The sequence below is a fragment of the Lissotriton helveticus genome, chromosome 5_1, assembly GCF_964261635.1.
Source record: "Lissotriton helveticus chromosome 5_1, aLisHel1.1, whole genome shotgun sequence".
Taxonomy (NCBI): Eukaryota; Metazoa; Chordata; class Amphibia; order Caudata; family Salamandridae; genus Lissotriton; species Lissotriton helveticus.
In genome coordinates this window covers 1,568,973,010-1,568,989,929 of record NC_136065.1, presented here as the reverse complement: position 1 = coordinate 1,568,989,929, position 16,920 = coordinate 1,568,973,010, and the positions used below count along the sequence as shown (strand labels likewise).

Here is a 16,920-nt window from a genome sequence, read left to right as displayed (position 1 = left end):
GCTTACAGCGTTGTGATCTGCCGGCAGAGGGTGAGGTACTGCGAGGCAAAAAAGAAACCCTTAGGAAAGGGTTCAGGCAAATATCATTTCGTATAAGTTATAAGGAGAACAGAGCAGGTTGGCTGGGAGGCTTGGGGGGCAATGCTGGATGTTCAGTGATTAGAGGGGTTCCAGAAGAGTTTAAAGGGGTGATATCTCGGGGGAAGGTGGGTACATGGAATGGCGTCTCTAGGGCCGCAGTCATGAAGAGGTGTAGCTGTACACTGCAGTATAGTGAATCTATGACATAATATCGACAGACAGAATATCTACCTACAAAAATATCGACACAAAAATATCGAAGTCAAAAATATCGGAGTTATATCTTCATAAAGGTAAGTACACAAATATCGAAAAATTAATATCGTAGTACAAAAATATTGAAAATAAAAATATTGTTTTTTTAAATGTATTAATAATAATGTAAAAATATTTTAAAGAGGGGAGAAGCTACGCTAGCAACCAAGATGGCCGCATAAGCTCCCGGCTCCGCCGACCTCCGCCAGTTGCTCATAAATCCTGATGATTATCCTGATTTCTCACCGGACTCCCGTGCAGCTGAGGTGTTCCTGACTCTAAAGGTGCAATCCCGGAATTTCTAGCTGCTTTAATGACGAAGATACGTTGTGTCCCATTCTCGGCCTAACCCAGAGTTGAAGCCGGGGCCTCGATTTCTCACCCAGCCGGGTTGGAGTTTAATAACATCGGCCGCGGGACGTGGGTAGCGTCCGGTCTCCCGAATTGGAGTGTTTCTTCTCCGTTTTGGATGGTGGACTGGTGGCAGTTTTATCTCGCAGCTGCGGCGGCGTGACGCATCGGTTGCTGTGGTCGGGGATCCACTGCCCGGAGGCCCCGTTGTGCTCCCGGGGTCGATGGGCTTGGTTCCTCGCTGGCGGCGACGGTGTTGAGATCGCGCTTTTGAGAGTGCCCACAGTTGTCACCGGATTTGCCTGTGCCTGGTGCCCCGGAGTAGTCGACCTCCGGGGTTCAGAGACCTGCTCGGTCGCTTCGTGAGGGGCGATGGAGCGGGTGGAATGTATACCGTCGCTGCATACTGTAATGGCCGCCATTGGGGAGCTCCATTCACAGGCCACCGCCATCGTCCAGAGGATGGTCGTAACGGTCGATATCATCTGCCGGAGACCGGACTCCAACCCTTTGTTGGTTCTGGAACAAGCTGTTTTACCCGCGGAGCAGGAAGTGTCTGAGACGGAGGGCCCCGCGCTGAAGCCAGACTTGGTATTTTCTGTCGCCCCCGAACGACTGCTAGCAAGCCCGGGACTATCGAATGTACATCCTGCCCTATGCCGATGCCGCCCCAGATGGACATGGATGATCTTATATGTCGGAGCGAATTCTCCAGTGACTGTAGGAGTGTCACCTCTCCCCCCTTTTTCTCCTGGATGGTTCAAATACGCTCTAGAGACCTATCTTTGGTGGACAGCAAACATAGTTTGACTCTCAGACTTTGTGTACTATTATCCTGGCTTCAATCCTTCCGTACTGACTTTGAACTTTCCCAACATTTTGATATACTCATTGGAATGGCGGATCGAGCGGACAGGGCTTGCATGAAGAATCGCAGCGGCCAGGGTTGACTTTGACTGGATGGGTTTGAACTATGACTTCACTTGATACGGGATTGGTAACCTATAATGGCGCGGGAGTTGGGTGGTTCTTACAAACTCCCCCCCCGTCTGATTTTAATCGTTGCATTGTATTATTCTGGATACGTGTAGGGGCGGTTTGCTACTGGTGGGGGGTAAGGGAGACCGGAGGTCTGTTTGATATTTCCTCCTCCACTTTCTCTTTTTCCTTCTTTTAGGACTAGTTCCGGGGCGACAGGCACACTGCCAGTGGGGTTGGGCCGTAGCCATTGCAGGGGTGCAGGGTGGGGGGATTGGGGAGGGATTTGTTATTTTGCCTTAGTTTAGTTCTATGGCCATTTTTTTCTTTCCCTTTTTTTTTCTTTTACGAGAGATGGGTCGTTTATCCTATATCGATTTTCTTATGTATCGGGGTGTCTAATTTGGTCTTCATTATCCTGAAATATGGGTGGGTGAGCCCTGCTGGATGCTACTTTGCTGGACTGTTGATAGTATTTTCCCTTTTTAATGTACCTAACTAGGTTGACTTGCATACTCCTGTGAACTGTATTTCCCGCATTGATTTAGTCGCTCACCTATCGCTATATTGTATCTTATATATGACACCCGATATATGTAAATTTCTCTTGTTTTCTTCAATAAAACCTTAAAAAATATATATATATATATATATTAAAAATACATATAATTTTAGAAATATTAAATATAAACATTAAAACATATTAAAAAAATATAACTAATACATATACATTTAACCATTGCAACAGTAGGAAAATCGTTGGATAGCGTAGGGGTAAAATTTACTATTCCCACTCAAGAGGGTGCAACAGTAGGGAAAGCGTTGGATAGCGTAGGGGTTTAAATTACTATTCCCACTCCAGAGGGTGCAACAGTAGGGAAAGCGTTGGATAGCGAAGGGGTAAAAATTACTATTCCCACTCCAGAGGGTGCAACAGTAGGGAAAGCGTTGGATAGCGTAGGGGTAAAAATTACTATTCCCACTCGAGAGGGTGCAACAGTAGGGAAAGAGTTGGATTGCGTAGGGGTAAAAATTACAATTCCCACTCCAGAGGGTGCAACAGTAGGGAAAGCGTTGGATAGCGTAGGGGTAAAAATTACTATTCCCACTCCAGAGAGTGCAACAGTAGGGAAAGCGTTGGATTGCGTAGGGGTAAAAATTACTATTCAAACTCCAGAGGGTGCAACAGTAGGGAAAGTGTTGGATAGCGTAGGGGTAAAAATTACTATTCCCACTCCAGAGAGTGCAACAGTAGGGAAAGCGTTGGATAGCGTAGGGTTAAAATTTACTATTCCCACTCCAGAGAGTGCAACAGTAGCGAAAGCGTTGGATTGCGTAGGGGTAAAAATTACTATTCCCACTCCAGAGGGTGCAACAGTAGGGAAAGAGTTGGATAGCGTAGGGGTAAAAATTACTATTCCCACTCCAGAGGGTGCAACAGTAGGGAAAGCGTTGGATAGCATAGGGGTAAAAATTACTATTCCCATCCAGAGAGTGCAACAGTAGGGAAAGCGTTGGATAGCTTAGGGGTAAAAATTACTATTCCCACTCCAGAGGGTGCAACAGCATGGAAAGAGTTGGATAGCATAGGGGTAAACATTACTATTCCCACTCCAGAGGGTGCAACAGTAGGGAAAGCGTTGGATAGCATAGGGGTAAAAATTACTATTCCCACTCCAGAGAGTGCAACAGTAGGGAAAGCGTTGGATAGCGTAGGGGTAAAAATTACTATTCCCACTCCAGAGAGTGCAACAGTAGGGAAAGCGTTGGATTGCGTAGGGGTAAAAATTACTATTCCCACTCCAGAGGGTGCAACAGTAGGGAAAGCGTTGGATAGCGTAGGGGTAAAAATTACTATTCCCACTCCAGAGGGTGCAACAGTAGGGAAAGTGTTGGATAGCGTAGGGGTAAAAATTACTATTCCCACTCCAGAGGGTGCAACAGTAGGGAAAGCGTTGGATAGCATAGGGGTAAAAATTACTATTCCCATCCAGAGAGTGCAACAGTAGGGAAAGCGTTGGATAGCGTAGGGGTAAACATTACTATTCCCACTCCAGAGGGTGCAACAGGAGGGAAAGCGTTGGATAGCATAGGGGTAAAAATTACTATTCCCACTCCAGAGGGTGCAACAGCAGGGAAAGAGTTGGATAGCATAGGGGTAAACATTACTATTCCCACTCCAGAGGGTGCAACAGGAGGGAAAGCGTTGGATAGCATAGGGGTAAAAATTACTATTCCCACTCCAGAGAGTGCAACAGTAGGGAAAGTGTTGGATTGCGTAGGGGTAAAATTTACTATTACCACTCCAGAGGGTGCAACAGTAGGGAAAGCGTTGGATAGCGTAGGGGTAAAAATTACTATTCCCACTCTAGAGAGTGCAACAGTAGGGAAAGCGTTGGATTGCGTAGGGGTAAAAATTACTATTCCCACTCCAGAGGGTGCAACAGTAGGGAAAGCGTTGGATAGCGTAGGGGTAAAAATTACTATACCCACTCCAGAGTGTGCAACAGTAGGGAAAGCGTTGGATAGCGTAGGGGTAAAATTTACTATTCCCACTCCAGAGAGTGCAACAGTAGGGAAAGCGTTGGATTGCGTAGGGGTAAAAATTACTATTCCCACTACAGAGGGTGCAACAGTAGGAATAGCGTTGGATAGCATGGGGGTAAAAATTACTTCCCACACTACTCCCCCTTTAACACACAACACACTACACATACAAAAAAACAAAATTAATATACATTTCTATTAATCAATTAATAACAATTAATATTACTAAATTGATGTAATTATAAATGAACTAATTAACACATATTAATTACTAATTATTAACAATAAATACCAACAAATAAATACAATCTCTTTAATTAATTACATTTAATTATATCACACCCTTTTCCCCTATAAACACACAACACACTACACATGAATAAATCACATCATTTAATCACTTAATAATTAATAATTACCGATTAATTATTAATTAACAATAACAAAAACATTATATATATAAGCACATTAACTCTAATTTAATTAAATATTTAATATTATTTAAATACCAATTAATTATTAATTGACAATAACAAAAAATTAAATATATAAGCACATTAACTCTAAATAATTTATATATATTAAAACATTAACTCTAATTAATGTAATTAACTAATTAATATACATTATTTACCAATTAATTATTAATTAAGAATATTCACAACAATATATTAATTAATTAACTAATTAATATTAATTAATTACCCATTAATTAATAATTAAAATTATTTACAAAAATATATTAATTAATTAATTATTATTAAATTACTTCCCACCCTATTCCCCTATAAACCCAGAACCCGCTCTGATACTAAAACGCAAAATGTAAACAAATTTACTAATTTTCAAACATACATTACAAAACATATTTAACAAACATATAAACAACATAATAAAATACATAACACTAAACAAAATTTTGACATTAGTAAATTTCGATATTTTCGATATTAGTAACATACATACCATAAAAAAAAGATATTCTGTCTGTCGATATTTTGGACATCGATATTCTATACCATCGAAATTAAAACATCGATATTATTGTATATCAATATTTTAATTTCGATATTTTGTCTCACTACCCTGTATAGTGTCTCTGGGGTCAGCAGGGCTGGGATGATTTTCTGTCTTCGGTTTTGTTAATTTTAAGGCGGCAACAGTGGCTTAACGAAATGAGGGGGCCCCACTGCAAAGTGCATGGAGTGGTCCCCTTCCGGACTTACTCTGGAGATCTCAGGCCAGGAAACTGCAATAAAGGGAGGGTGGCCTGGAGCTCGCTCCTGCCACCAGCACTGCAGGGGCTGTAGGGGCCTTTGTTACGCCACTGAGGGGGCAGCTATATTGTAGCCTTGGTGGGGGCAGGAGTGCAGGCGGCAAGGTGGGGTTATGGTGTAGGGGTTATGCTGCTAGGGTAGGGGCTTGGAGTGGGCAGCATCTGGAATGTGGGCAGGGATGTTGCAGCGGGTGGGTAGGGACTGCGGTGGCGGCAGGGGGTGTGGTGGCAACTGGTGACTAATATGGGGTTAGAGCTTTTGCAGCAAGTCACCTAGTAAGGGGGGACTAGGGATACATTTTGGTACACGTGAGTAGTGACTGAGGTGAGGCAGGTGGATTGTGACTGAGGTGAGGCAGGGGTGTAGAGGTAAGGCTGGTAGAGGATGTGGAAGCAAGTAGGTTGTGACAGGTGAGGTAAGCGAGTGGCTAAATTAGAGCCAGGGGTGTAGGGGCTGGTGTTTAGTGAATGAGATGTGGGGTGAGTGAGTTGGGTCTGGAGTGTGTATAGTCGTGCCAGACTGGTACTAGTGGGTGGGAGGGGGTATGTGGAGGGAAATGGCGCAGGTAAATAATGAGGTGGCTAGTGCCAGTCCGTCAAATTCACTTTATTCGGTTAATTAAAACCATAAAAGCATACTACAAAATACACAATAAAAACTATTTTAAAAACTATTAAAAAATCACGTTCGTTCTTCATAGAATACCAGTGGCAAAATCTAAATCATCAATATACACATCATAATTTCATTAATTTTCTAAAAGGAATGCTCATTATTAGCAATTCTTCCTTTTCTCCTTAATCTGACAGAAGCGGTCAAAAAGCTAGATATATTAAAAATTTCCCAAACGTTATTCAACATTTGTAAATATATAAAAGCCGGTCTAGCCTGGGCAAATCCTTTGCCTTTTAAAATTGATAAAATGAACCGGTTTCTGAGGTGCAAAAAATTATCACAAAATAATACAAAATGCATTGAGTCCTGGTTGGAAAAATAATCGCAAGTACATACATTCAAATCCTCCATTTTTTTCCATCCCATTTTTTCAGCATGGAGCAAGTGTAATTGATTCAATCTGAATCTCACCAGAAGAAAACACTGATGATGATTTGTAACTATAGTTAAGTATGGCTCAATTGTTTGTGATGTACATAACAACTGGTGTGCCCGCACAAGAGGTTTCCTTAATTCCTTGGACTCTCTATCGATTTGTGATAACTGCATGTACGTGCTTTTAACCCAGAGCATGTCCGCCTTTAGGAGTTTCTCCGGGGAGCTAAATAGCTCAGATCTCCCCAAATAAGATGTAATCCTTTTTACATAATTTAACCACGGGATACTGCTAGCTAAATCGAGAGCTAAACAATCGTGAATAATTTCGCGTTTCATCTCAAGCTCCGGGTTGGTTCAAATACCTATCCCTTTAAGTAGAGGAGCAATTCCTATGACAACAGATATAAAACCTATACCCATTTCTTGGTGTATGATATAGGTAGATGTCGATTGCGGCACGGATAGCAAGTTTCTTAAAAACTTGTTTTCCACTATTTGGACATCACAGGCTTCTCTGTATCCCCATAGATCAGGACCATAGCTAGCTATAGCAAGGCATTTAGCCCTGCAGATATTTAACATAGCATGCATAGATACGATCCCAATCTGCGGGCGAAGTCTAGGACTGCACTAGTTGATCTGGCCAGTATGTTTCTTTTGGCTTTCATTTGTGGGATCCATGTGACCTTTTCGTCAAATAACACTCCTAAATATAAAAATGACGCCACCTGTGTTAATTCATTCCCGTTACAGTAATGGGTCTTACATTTCTTAGGCTTTACCCCCATAATCATAATGTGAGACTTAGAGAACTTAACATCTAAGTCCAAGGACTTCATAAAAGTGGCAAATGTTGTTAAAAAATGCTGTAGGCCACTCGCCATTCTGGCTAATAAGGCAGCATCATCCGCGTATAGGAGAGCCAGAATTAATCTCTCTCCTACACGGGGAATGTCCAAACTAGCACCCACTAAAACTGATTCAAGATTGTTAATATATAGGGTGAATAAAAGAGGGGCTAATATGCAACCCTGTCTCACTCCTTTGATAATACGGATGCTACGTGTTAGGTTGACTTTTTGGTCAAATCTCACTGTGGCTCTGAGATATTGATGCAGATCCGCCAAAAAATGTACAATATTTTCATCCACTCCTAACTTCAGTAGCAGATGTCAAACTTGGATCTATTAACACTGTCAAAGGCTGATGAAAGATTCATAAATGCCAAATGGAGTGAGCCCTTCTTCGTGATCGTATATTTCTCAGATAATAGAAGCAAGTTTGGGCACTGGTCCGTAGTACCTCTCCCTTTCCTAAATCAATACTGTAGATTTGAGAGGATATTAGCGTCATTGAGCCACTCTGTGAGTTTGACCAAAATCACTCTGCCTAAAACCTTCACGACTGGGTCTATCAAAGAAATTGGCCTATAGCTACGCGGATCAATTCGGTTCCCCTTCTAAAAAAATGGTGCTGTTACTGATTATGACGAGGATTGTGGTAAACCAACTTCACACGCTTTATTAAAAACATTGGCTAGCAATTTAGACCAGAGAGGTATATTGGTTATATAAAGGTCTGCAGGAACCCCGTCTGGAACGGGGGCTTTATTTCTCGATATTTGGGCTATGGCCACCACTATTTCCCTATCTGTAAAAGTTAAGGAATATTTATTGCCCCCATAAGCGGGACTCCTGGGTTCGGTTCACCCTGATCCCCATATATATCTTTAAAATAGTTGAGCAATCCTCTTCAGGGATATTACACTCCAGTAAACTGCCCTTATTATCAGAGAAGAATGGTCTGTTGACAACATTCCAGAATTTGTCGCTGATGCACCACTGAACACCTGTGGTCAAACCACCTCTCTCGTCTATTTGGGTATTCCTTACGGGTATACGAAAGATCTTTACTACCTGTATACAAATGTTACCCTAGGCAGTTAAAATCCCATTTTTGCTAGCCCCACTATCGCAACATAGCTCAATTTCTGGGCCTACTTTTGTAACTAGATCATTACAGAAATCCTCCAGGATTACCATACACCATTTCAGTCTACGGCGGTGATCTGTGTTCTTAATTACTGCTGTTAGTGCCCATTTATTGGCAAACAATTTAAGGCCAATACCACCACCACCCCCCCAAAATTAGATGTATGGGATTGTGGTCACTAAATTGAGACCACATAGCCATATAATCTTCAACATATGGTTCAAGGGCAGAATTTAAAAAGATATAGTCAATGGTCGTATGGTTTCCCCTTCCTTTAAAGGATGGAATGATGTCCATATCACATAGATTAGTTGGATATGAGAGACCCAGGTCTGCTATGATATGCTCCAGAAAATCACTCTGGGGCACATGCATCAACCTATTTAGGAAGTGCAAACGGTGCGAATCGGTAAATTCGGCCGTTTGCACTTCCTAAATACGTTTTTGGGATGCATCAAACTCTTTTCCAATATTCGCATTTTTTTGCATTTCTTAAAAATGCAAATGCATTTAAGGAATCGCATTTGTGCGATTCCTTAAATGCAATGCATCATTTTAAAAAAATATGCGAATTTTGAAATTGGAAGTGCAAATTACCACGAGGTTGAACCTCGTGGTAATTTGCGAAAATCTGTCAAAAAGCAAAAAAATTCATTTTTTAAACTCTCATGTTACAGACACACATGTCCTTAGGACATGTGTGTGTGAAACATGCACTTTCAAATGCATTTCAGGGGTGCAAGGGGGGATCCTTTGGATCCCCCCCTGCACCCTTGGAATGCATCAACAAATTGCGAATCTGTAAATGCCTTCCCATTGACTCCTATGGGCCTTTTGGCCCATAGGAATCAATAGGAATTGCGAAAATGCACTTAAGAATTCGGTATTTATTTGGGATTCGGTAAAAATTGCGATTTTTACCGAATCACAAATAAATACCGAAAAAAATGATGCATAGCATTTTGCAATTCTTAATTTGCAATTCGGTATTTTTCGCAAATTAAGAAGTGCAAAATGTCTCAATGATGCATGTGCCCCTCTATGATGTATGTTCAAAATGTATCTCTGGGAACCTAACTGGCACTAAACTATCAGAGACACAGCAGCTTTTATAGCATAAATGTAGATTAAAATCCCCTAAAATGACAACGGAATAAGGTGTAGATTGGTTCTCCTTATAACCCTCTAAATAGGTTTTAAGGCTAAACAAATGCTCCGTGACTGTATTTCTATCGAATAAATTATAAACATTGACAAAAATTTTGATTGAGTTTACAGGTATAATTTCAATACCTAGACTGTTTGCTAATCCTATTTCTAGTTTACGATGACTTCCTGTAACCTTTAAAGAGATGAAGGTGATCAAACGCCCTTTCGGTCTTCCCATAACTGATGGTCTAGCAGGTTCAAAGTAAGTAGTAAAACCATATAACCAAAATGTACTATCCACTTCCCATGATTCCTAATGCCCAACAATTTCATAATCTTTTAGAAAAGTAATCCAATTAACATCTTCCATTTTATTTCTTAACCCAGCAATATTCCAGCTAAGTATTTTTGCTAGTCCAATTTCATATGACATATGTAGTTGGGGCAAATCAAATATAGGTGCCCTCTCTATATCCTCCTCCTGTACCTGGGCAAGGGGGATGATGGTTAGTCAATCATTGCCATCTAACCTGGATAGCGATTCAAATCTGTTTGATGTTTCCACACCACTGCTAACCGGGCCCGCTCCGTTGGTATCCCTCGGGGTTAAAGGGTTTCTAAGAGTTCCCGCTAACTAAGCGGCGATCCTCAATCAACAGGGGCCTGTTATCCAATCTTTGTCTATTCCCTCTTGGGTATGGCCCAAAAAAGGTCAGTAAGCTGTTTTCCCTTTAAGATGTTTTAGGTGGATAAAACACCCCCAGTGGAAATGCTCTAATTCCCTCATTTTCACCATGCTGTGTGGCCCTGAAGAGCCAACCTGCTACATCCTTTCTATCAAAGTTGACCACAACACAATCTCCCACAATATTTTTAGTACAATGGCCTACCCAATCAATGCGTCTGGCCATTATGTTATGAGGGGACACCTTTGAGCCTCCCTCAGAGTGTCTGGAGCACCAAAATCTAACTTTGCGTATTAAATCTTCCGTAGTTTCCCTGGTATTTACGTTAAGGTTAGGTACCCCAGTGAGAACAGCAACTAAAGGTGTAGCTTCCGGAGGCAGATGGAGCCTTACAGAACTCACCAAGCCACTCGGCTTGGGCAAGTTAACCATAGATTGAGTATCAGCTCTCCTATAAGATTCTGTATTAACCAACTGATTGGAATCTCTTCTAATTTCCTGGGGGAGCTAAGTAGGTTTCTGGGGGCCAAGCAGTGAGGTACTAGCACATTATTCATCTGCGACAATCACCCCGCCCATATTTATATTACCATTCCTACAGGATGATACACATCATCTATTTCCCAAATTGTCATTCTCTTTCGGAATGGTATTCAAACGGGCCACCCCCTCCCATTTGCTCTCAAGATATGGCAATTTCTTCATAATTCCATCCACCCCATATTTCATACAATTTATTAGTTACACTCTCAATGTCTCAAATAAAGTGTCAATATGAGTCAGAATAATATTCATAGAAATATCTTTGGGTATAGCTCCAGATTGAGATGGTTGCCTTTCTTTAACATTTACGTGACTACCAGGCACCACCTGGGGGGCAAAAACGTTTTTGTTGGCTCCTCCCTTAGCTCCTTTCTTTCTTTTTTTCTTCATAGGTGCTAAAAACAGTTCAGTTGGAGAAGTCACAGATGTATTATTAGCAATTCCCAAGGAGGATTCCTGGGTTGAGTGCGGCTTAGTTTTTTTCCCTTGAATAGAATCATGGGCCCCTGCTGAGATATCCGAGACAAAGTCAGTTTCTGATTTGCAAGGGGCTACCAATGGGGGAATATTAACAACCTCATTCCCATCACCCATCCCCAACTGGGCTTTTACATTGTGGATCTCCTTTTTAATTGCTGGTTAAATAAGACATTATAGAAGCACAATTAAGGGGAATTTTAGCTTTAGTCTTTGGCAAGTCATTTGAGCAACTTAATTTACGCTTACCCATGCTGGCTTCCACACGTCAGAAGGGTTGTCCAGCCCAGCCTCTGTCAGTCGCTGATGGGCCCGCCCTTGGCCCGGGCTTGGCCCGGCCCCGGCACACCCATGCGTGTCCCGTGTTGCGGGGCCCTGTGCTGGTTTTAGGGACCTCCGGAGCAGCGGGAGTGACACAGTGGGAAAGCGCCTACAGGCTCAGGAGCCTCTGGGGGTTGGAGTCCCCTCCTTCCTGGCAGCTCCGCTAATGCGGCAATCCTTCAGCGCGTGGCTAGTGACTAACTGAGGTGTGAGCAGGTGGGTAGTGATGCAGCTGGGTGCAGGTAGGTATTGATTGGAGGTAGGGGGAAGATAAGATTTGGCTAATAAGTATAGGGAGGCCTTCAGGGGGAGTGTGGCTAGCATGGCTGATACATCTGCAGTGGGAGCAGGTGGATTTTCCTGAGTCCTATCTCACTCTCGGTCCCTTGTCACATCCCAATACCCATCACACTCCCGAACCCTATCACTGTCACATCTCTGTCACCATCCCCACCTTTAACGCTCTCAGGCTTTGTTGGAATGAAATTTGGATTTATAACGCGTTCTAATACCCGGAGGTGTCTAGGCGTGGCAGCTCATCTTGATGTGTGAGCTGTGCGGGGGGTTCGAGGAGACGGGACAGCTAGTTTTAAAAAAACAGAGTTTTTAAGCTTTACTGAAAGCCGGGAGTTTTTTTTTTTTTTGCAGAGTTTTATATAGCGCGAACTAGACCCGAACCGAATCAGGTATCAGAGCGCTTTACATATTTTTCGAGTTACGTTACATTTTTAGGTTTTTCCAGTTACTTTCATTTTAGGCACGGGGAGATTAAGTGATTTGCCCAGAATCACAGGAGGTTTCTCACTCTAAGTTTCTTGAGGATTTAAAAAGAATAACCCCTCAACGCTCAGCGAAGATTGCATCATCTCCTAGGCTGGAACTTTTGTTCTACAGCTGGGGGTTCATTGAGAAGTGCATCAAAGATTGAAGGGCTGAGTTGAAGATGTCTCGAGAAGGGTATCCCCTGGAGGTGAAATGGTGTAATTGCACTGAAATGCATTTATTAATGGTTATTTCTTTTAGAGGGACTGATGTTCAATGTGAAGTACAGGTGTAAGGTGATGTCACAAGCAAAGTGGATTTAAGTGGCTAGACACTCCTGCTAGGGTGTCTGACAGTACTTACAACTTAATCCTGTGATCATCTGTGATGCCTTTAGGGGCTGTAATTGCAATGCATTGTTAATGATATCCAAATGTGCTGACTATTGTCATTCTAAAGTGTGCGTAAACATGTAGTCTTGCTGCTGCGCTTAGGTGAAGACCCCAGACTGTTAGCCCTTAAGATGTAGAGGTGTATACTTTAGGGTCAGTAGGAGATGCTTGGTCAGGGTCATGTGTCACCAAGGCAGGTGTATCCCTGTTTAATGCTTGTTGAGGTAAGGGGAGGGGCACGCCACTGGGATGGTGTCAGTGCGCAGGGTCCTCGCTCCAGGATAGGTTCAACTAATTGCATTGGGGGCAAGATGATGTGCATACATGGGAGTGGTGGTACTAGACCCCACCCCCCCTGCGGGAGGGGTGGAGATGTTATGCAATGTCACAAAGTAATTCCAACAGCTTATGTATATTTGTAAATTGTTGCATAGTATTGAGTAGTGTGTGTGTTTAATAAATGTACTATTACTTTTATAAAGCAAAGTACAGACTGGACAATCAATTATTGAGTGTTATTTTTGCGCCCCTGCAAATGGCGATTACTAGCCCACACCACCTCCCTTGAGTAAGCCTCAGACTGCTCTGCAACGCTACCCTCTGAGAGTCAGGTGCTACAATTGGGTGTTTGGTTCCCAGTGAAGGACAAACGTAGTCATGTTATTTGGGGAAACATCCTTTACAACGCGGTATTTACAACGAGTGCCTTTGCAACGCATTGCGCTGGGGGGCGCTCTAGGATAGGGAATAGATTTAGTTTACTATCCAACACCTTCCCTACTATCCACGGGGACTGGAGTTGGAATAGTAAATTGAACTGTTCACTATCCAGCGCCCCAGGGCGCTGTGCGTTGTAGGGGTGTTCGTTGTAAATACCGCGTTGTAAAGGCATGCGTGGTAAAAGCATGCGTTGTAATGTCATACATCCTGTTATTTGTGCAGGCCTCACAGATGCTGCCTCGTTTTCCAACATTGGTGGCAGCGGTGGTATACTCGCAAAATATTTCACGTCATTGTCCTGATCCATCTGCAAAGCCATGATGGTTTGTTCCACAGCTTCCTGATGAGAGTTCGGAGAGTTCAGGAAGCAGTCTTTTTCTAAAAGTGTTTGCTTTAACGTTTTTGCAAGAAGAACTCGAACATTTGGAACATTATCCGATGCCAAATGGAGCAGGTGCACCAACAGATGGAGAGCAAACTGGTCTATGGGAAGGCAATCGTCTTCAATGATAGCCTGGCAGATGTAGACAAATGTTTGCCGGCCAGACCACTTGGGACAACGACAAAATCGTTCAACAAGTTCAGACATGAGGTCTAATGCAAATGTAGGTGTTGTAGCTAAATAAAGCTTCTTTAACATCTCGCTTACCAGTCTGTAGGATATCCATCGGACAGCAGATACTTTGTCTGCACAGAGGTTAAGTGCAATTGGCCGCAAGTAATCATATATATCCCTTGGAGTATACAGCTCTAATAGCAGAATCAGCTGCTCTGCCAGTTCTGCTCGAAAGCGCCAATTCCGGCTGTTATCGGTCACTAAGAATTCTTGCAGCTGGTAAAGATATTCTCTTCTTTTGTCTAAGTGGAGGAGCTTTAAAAAAATCATACAAGTGTTTAAGAACACCAATCCTAACTTCATCTAAATCTTTTAAAAACCCGTTGAAGACTGGAACCAGATCTGCAGCCGTGAGTTTATCTCCAAGAACCACAGCGATCTCATGGATAGAGAAGGCTAGCGTTCTCCGAACTTTCCACTGCATGTCTGAAGCCAGTGTCTCGTAGGTATCTTGCAGACAGTGCCAATTTTGCCTTCCGACTGTCAGTGCCACACCTGGAAGGCTGTAGGCACAGTGTTTAGCAATCTCTGTGTCAACAGTCTGTGCACGAGATGGATCAGTCATGGATATATACTGATCCAATAAGGCCTGGTGAGATATCCGAGACAAAGTCAGTTTCTGATTTGCAAGGGGCTACCAATGGGGGAATATTAACAACCTCATTCCCATCACCCATCCCCAACTGGGCTTTTACATTGTGGATCTCCTTTTTAATTGCTGGTTAAATAAGACATTATAGAAGCACAATTAAGGGGAATTTTAGCTTTAGTCTTTGGCAAGTCATAATAACATCCTGTAATAGTCACAATGGGAAAGGTCTCATCCTCACCCCCCTCTCGGGTGAGGTTGGGGGGAACATCTTCCCACCCCCTTGGGTTCTCCCCAGCTGCCCTGGCCCAGGCCTTTAGGGACTCAAGCAACTGCAACAAAGCTTCTCTCCCGCCCCTCCACGCCCTCCCCCCAGGAGACGTTTTGGCCCTGGGGACTACAAGATTTGCGAATGTTGCAGAGCGGAGCTGCCTCTCGGGAAGATACCACTTGTACTTGTTTGCCAAGAAGTCAGGGCTGAGTCCATGAAGTGCCTTAAAGGCAATGCAGAAGGCCTTACATTTGATCCTTCTTTTAATAGGTAGCCAATGCAAAGTTGGTAGGGCATGTGCCACCGATTTATGTTTGGGGATATCAAGCAGCAGACAAGCTGCTGCATTTTGCAGGACCTGCATTTTATTGAGAAAACATGCACGTATGTTGAGAAACAGCCCACTGCAATAATCCAATCTGGACAATATAAACGCTGTTACCACCGCTTTCTGGAGTTCAAGTGGGATGAAAGGGAGGATCTTTCTGATGATTTTGATCATGAAAAAACAGGAAGAGGTGATTGCATATGTTTGCCCCTCAAAGGATAGCTTGGAATCAAAGTAAACTCTGAGGTTTTTCTCCTTAGAGACGGAAGTGGGGATTTCGCCCATTTCCTGTGGCCACCGGCTTGATTGCCAGAAAGAGGTGTCATGTCCAAATAGAAGCACCTCGGACTGCACGCAGGTAATCTTGAAGTCTTAGAGCAGTGTCCCTGGGATCTCCAGAGAAGGATGCCACAATTTGCATTTCATCTGCATACAACACTGTTTTGAATCCAAAGGATTTTATGAGCAAGGAGAGAGGGGTAACATCCAGGTTGAAGATTGTTGGGCTCAGCAAAGAGCCCTGTGGCACCCCGCAGGGCAGGGTGAACCAGGATGAACTGTGCCCATCCGGCTCCCCCCGTTGTTCTCTGTCAGAGAGAAAGGACTTCAGAAGAGCCATAGCCTTGCACCTGATCCCAACAGAAGAGAGGCGGCTAACGAGCCTATTGTGGTCAACCATGTCGAACACCACAGAGAGGTCCAGAAGGATCAAAGCTGACTTCACACCTTTACCCAGAACCACTCTGATTTCTTCTGACACATTGATCAGGGCCAGCTCTGTGCCATGTTGACTTCTGAAGCCATATTGCACGCAGTCTAATAGCTTGTAATCCTCCATGAACTTGGTAAGTTCTATGTTCATGGCCTTCTCAATGATCTTAGCGGGCATGGGAAGATGGGAGATGGGCCTGTAGCTGTTCTCATCCAGAGTATCTAAGTTTGTTTTTTTCAACAGCGGAAGAATAGATGCCTTCTTCCTGACAGTTGGAAAATATCCAACAGAGAACATCTGATTGAAAATCCCTGTGAGGAAATGGGCTGTTGCCTCCCGGGCCAGATGAAGGATTTTAGGGGGACAGGGGTCCCAGGGTGAACCTGATCTCATCTGACTAAACATAGTCATAAGCTGTAAAAGCGAGATGTTACCCTCCTTATCACCCTAGTGGGTCTTCTTACCCTCCATATCACTCACTACATCCCTGTCACCCCCCAGTCCCTGTCATCTTGTTGGTACCTGTGGCTACCTCAGTCGCTGTCACCCCTGCCCCCCAGTGCTTGTCACCTTGCCATCTCAATCGCTCTCACAACCCGTCCCTGCCACTCTTCCCCATCTCTGCACACAGTTCCTACCACTCTCACTACCATATTCATCTTCCCTGTCCTTCACAGTCCCAGTTCCTGTCTCACTCCAAATCGTGCAATTCTCCCGGTTTCTTTATCTGTCTATCACACCCACAGTCTCTGCCACTCTTGCAATCTTTCTAACCATTTTTATTTATTTTTTATCAATTTACCAGTCCTTCTGTCATCCC

General features: G+C 43.3%; 1 pseudogene; it reads right to left on the bottom strand.

Annotated features, from left to right (window-relative positions):
• Positions 1 to 2: 2 nt before the first annotated feature.
• Positions 3 to 16,505, bottom strand: LOC144752697 (serine/threonine-protein phosphatase 4 regulatory subunit 1-like; annotated as a pseudogene).
• Positions 16,506 to 16,920: the final 415 nt, after the last annotated feature.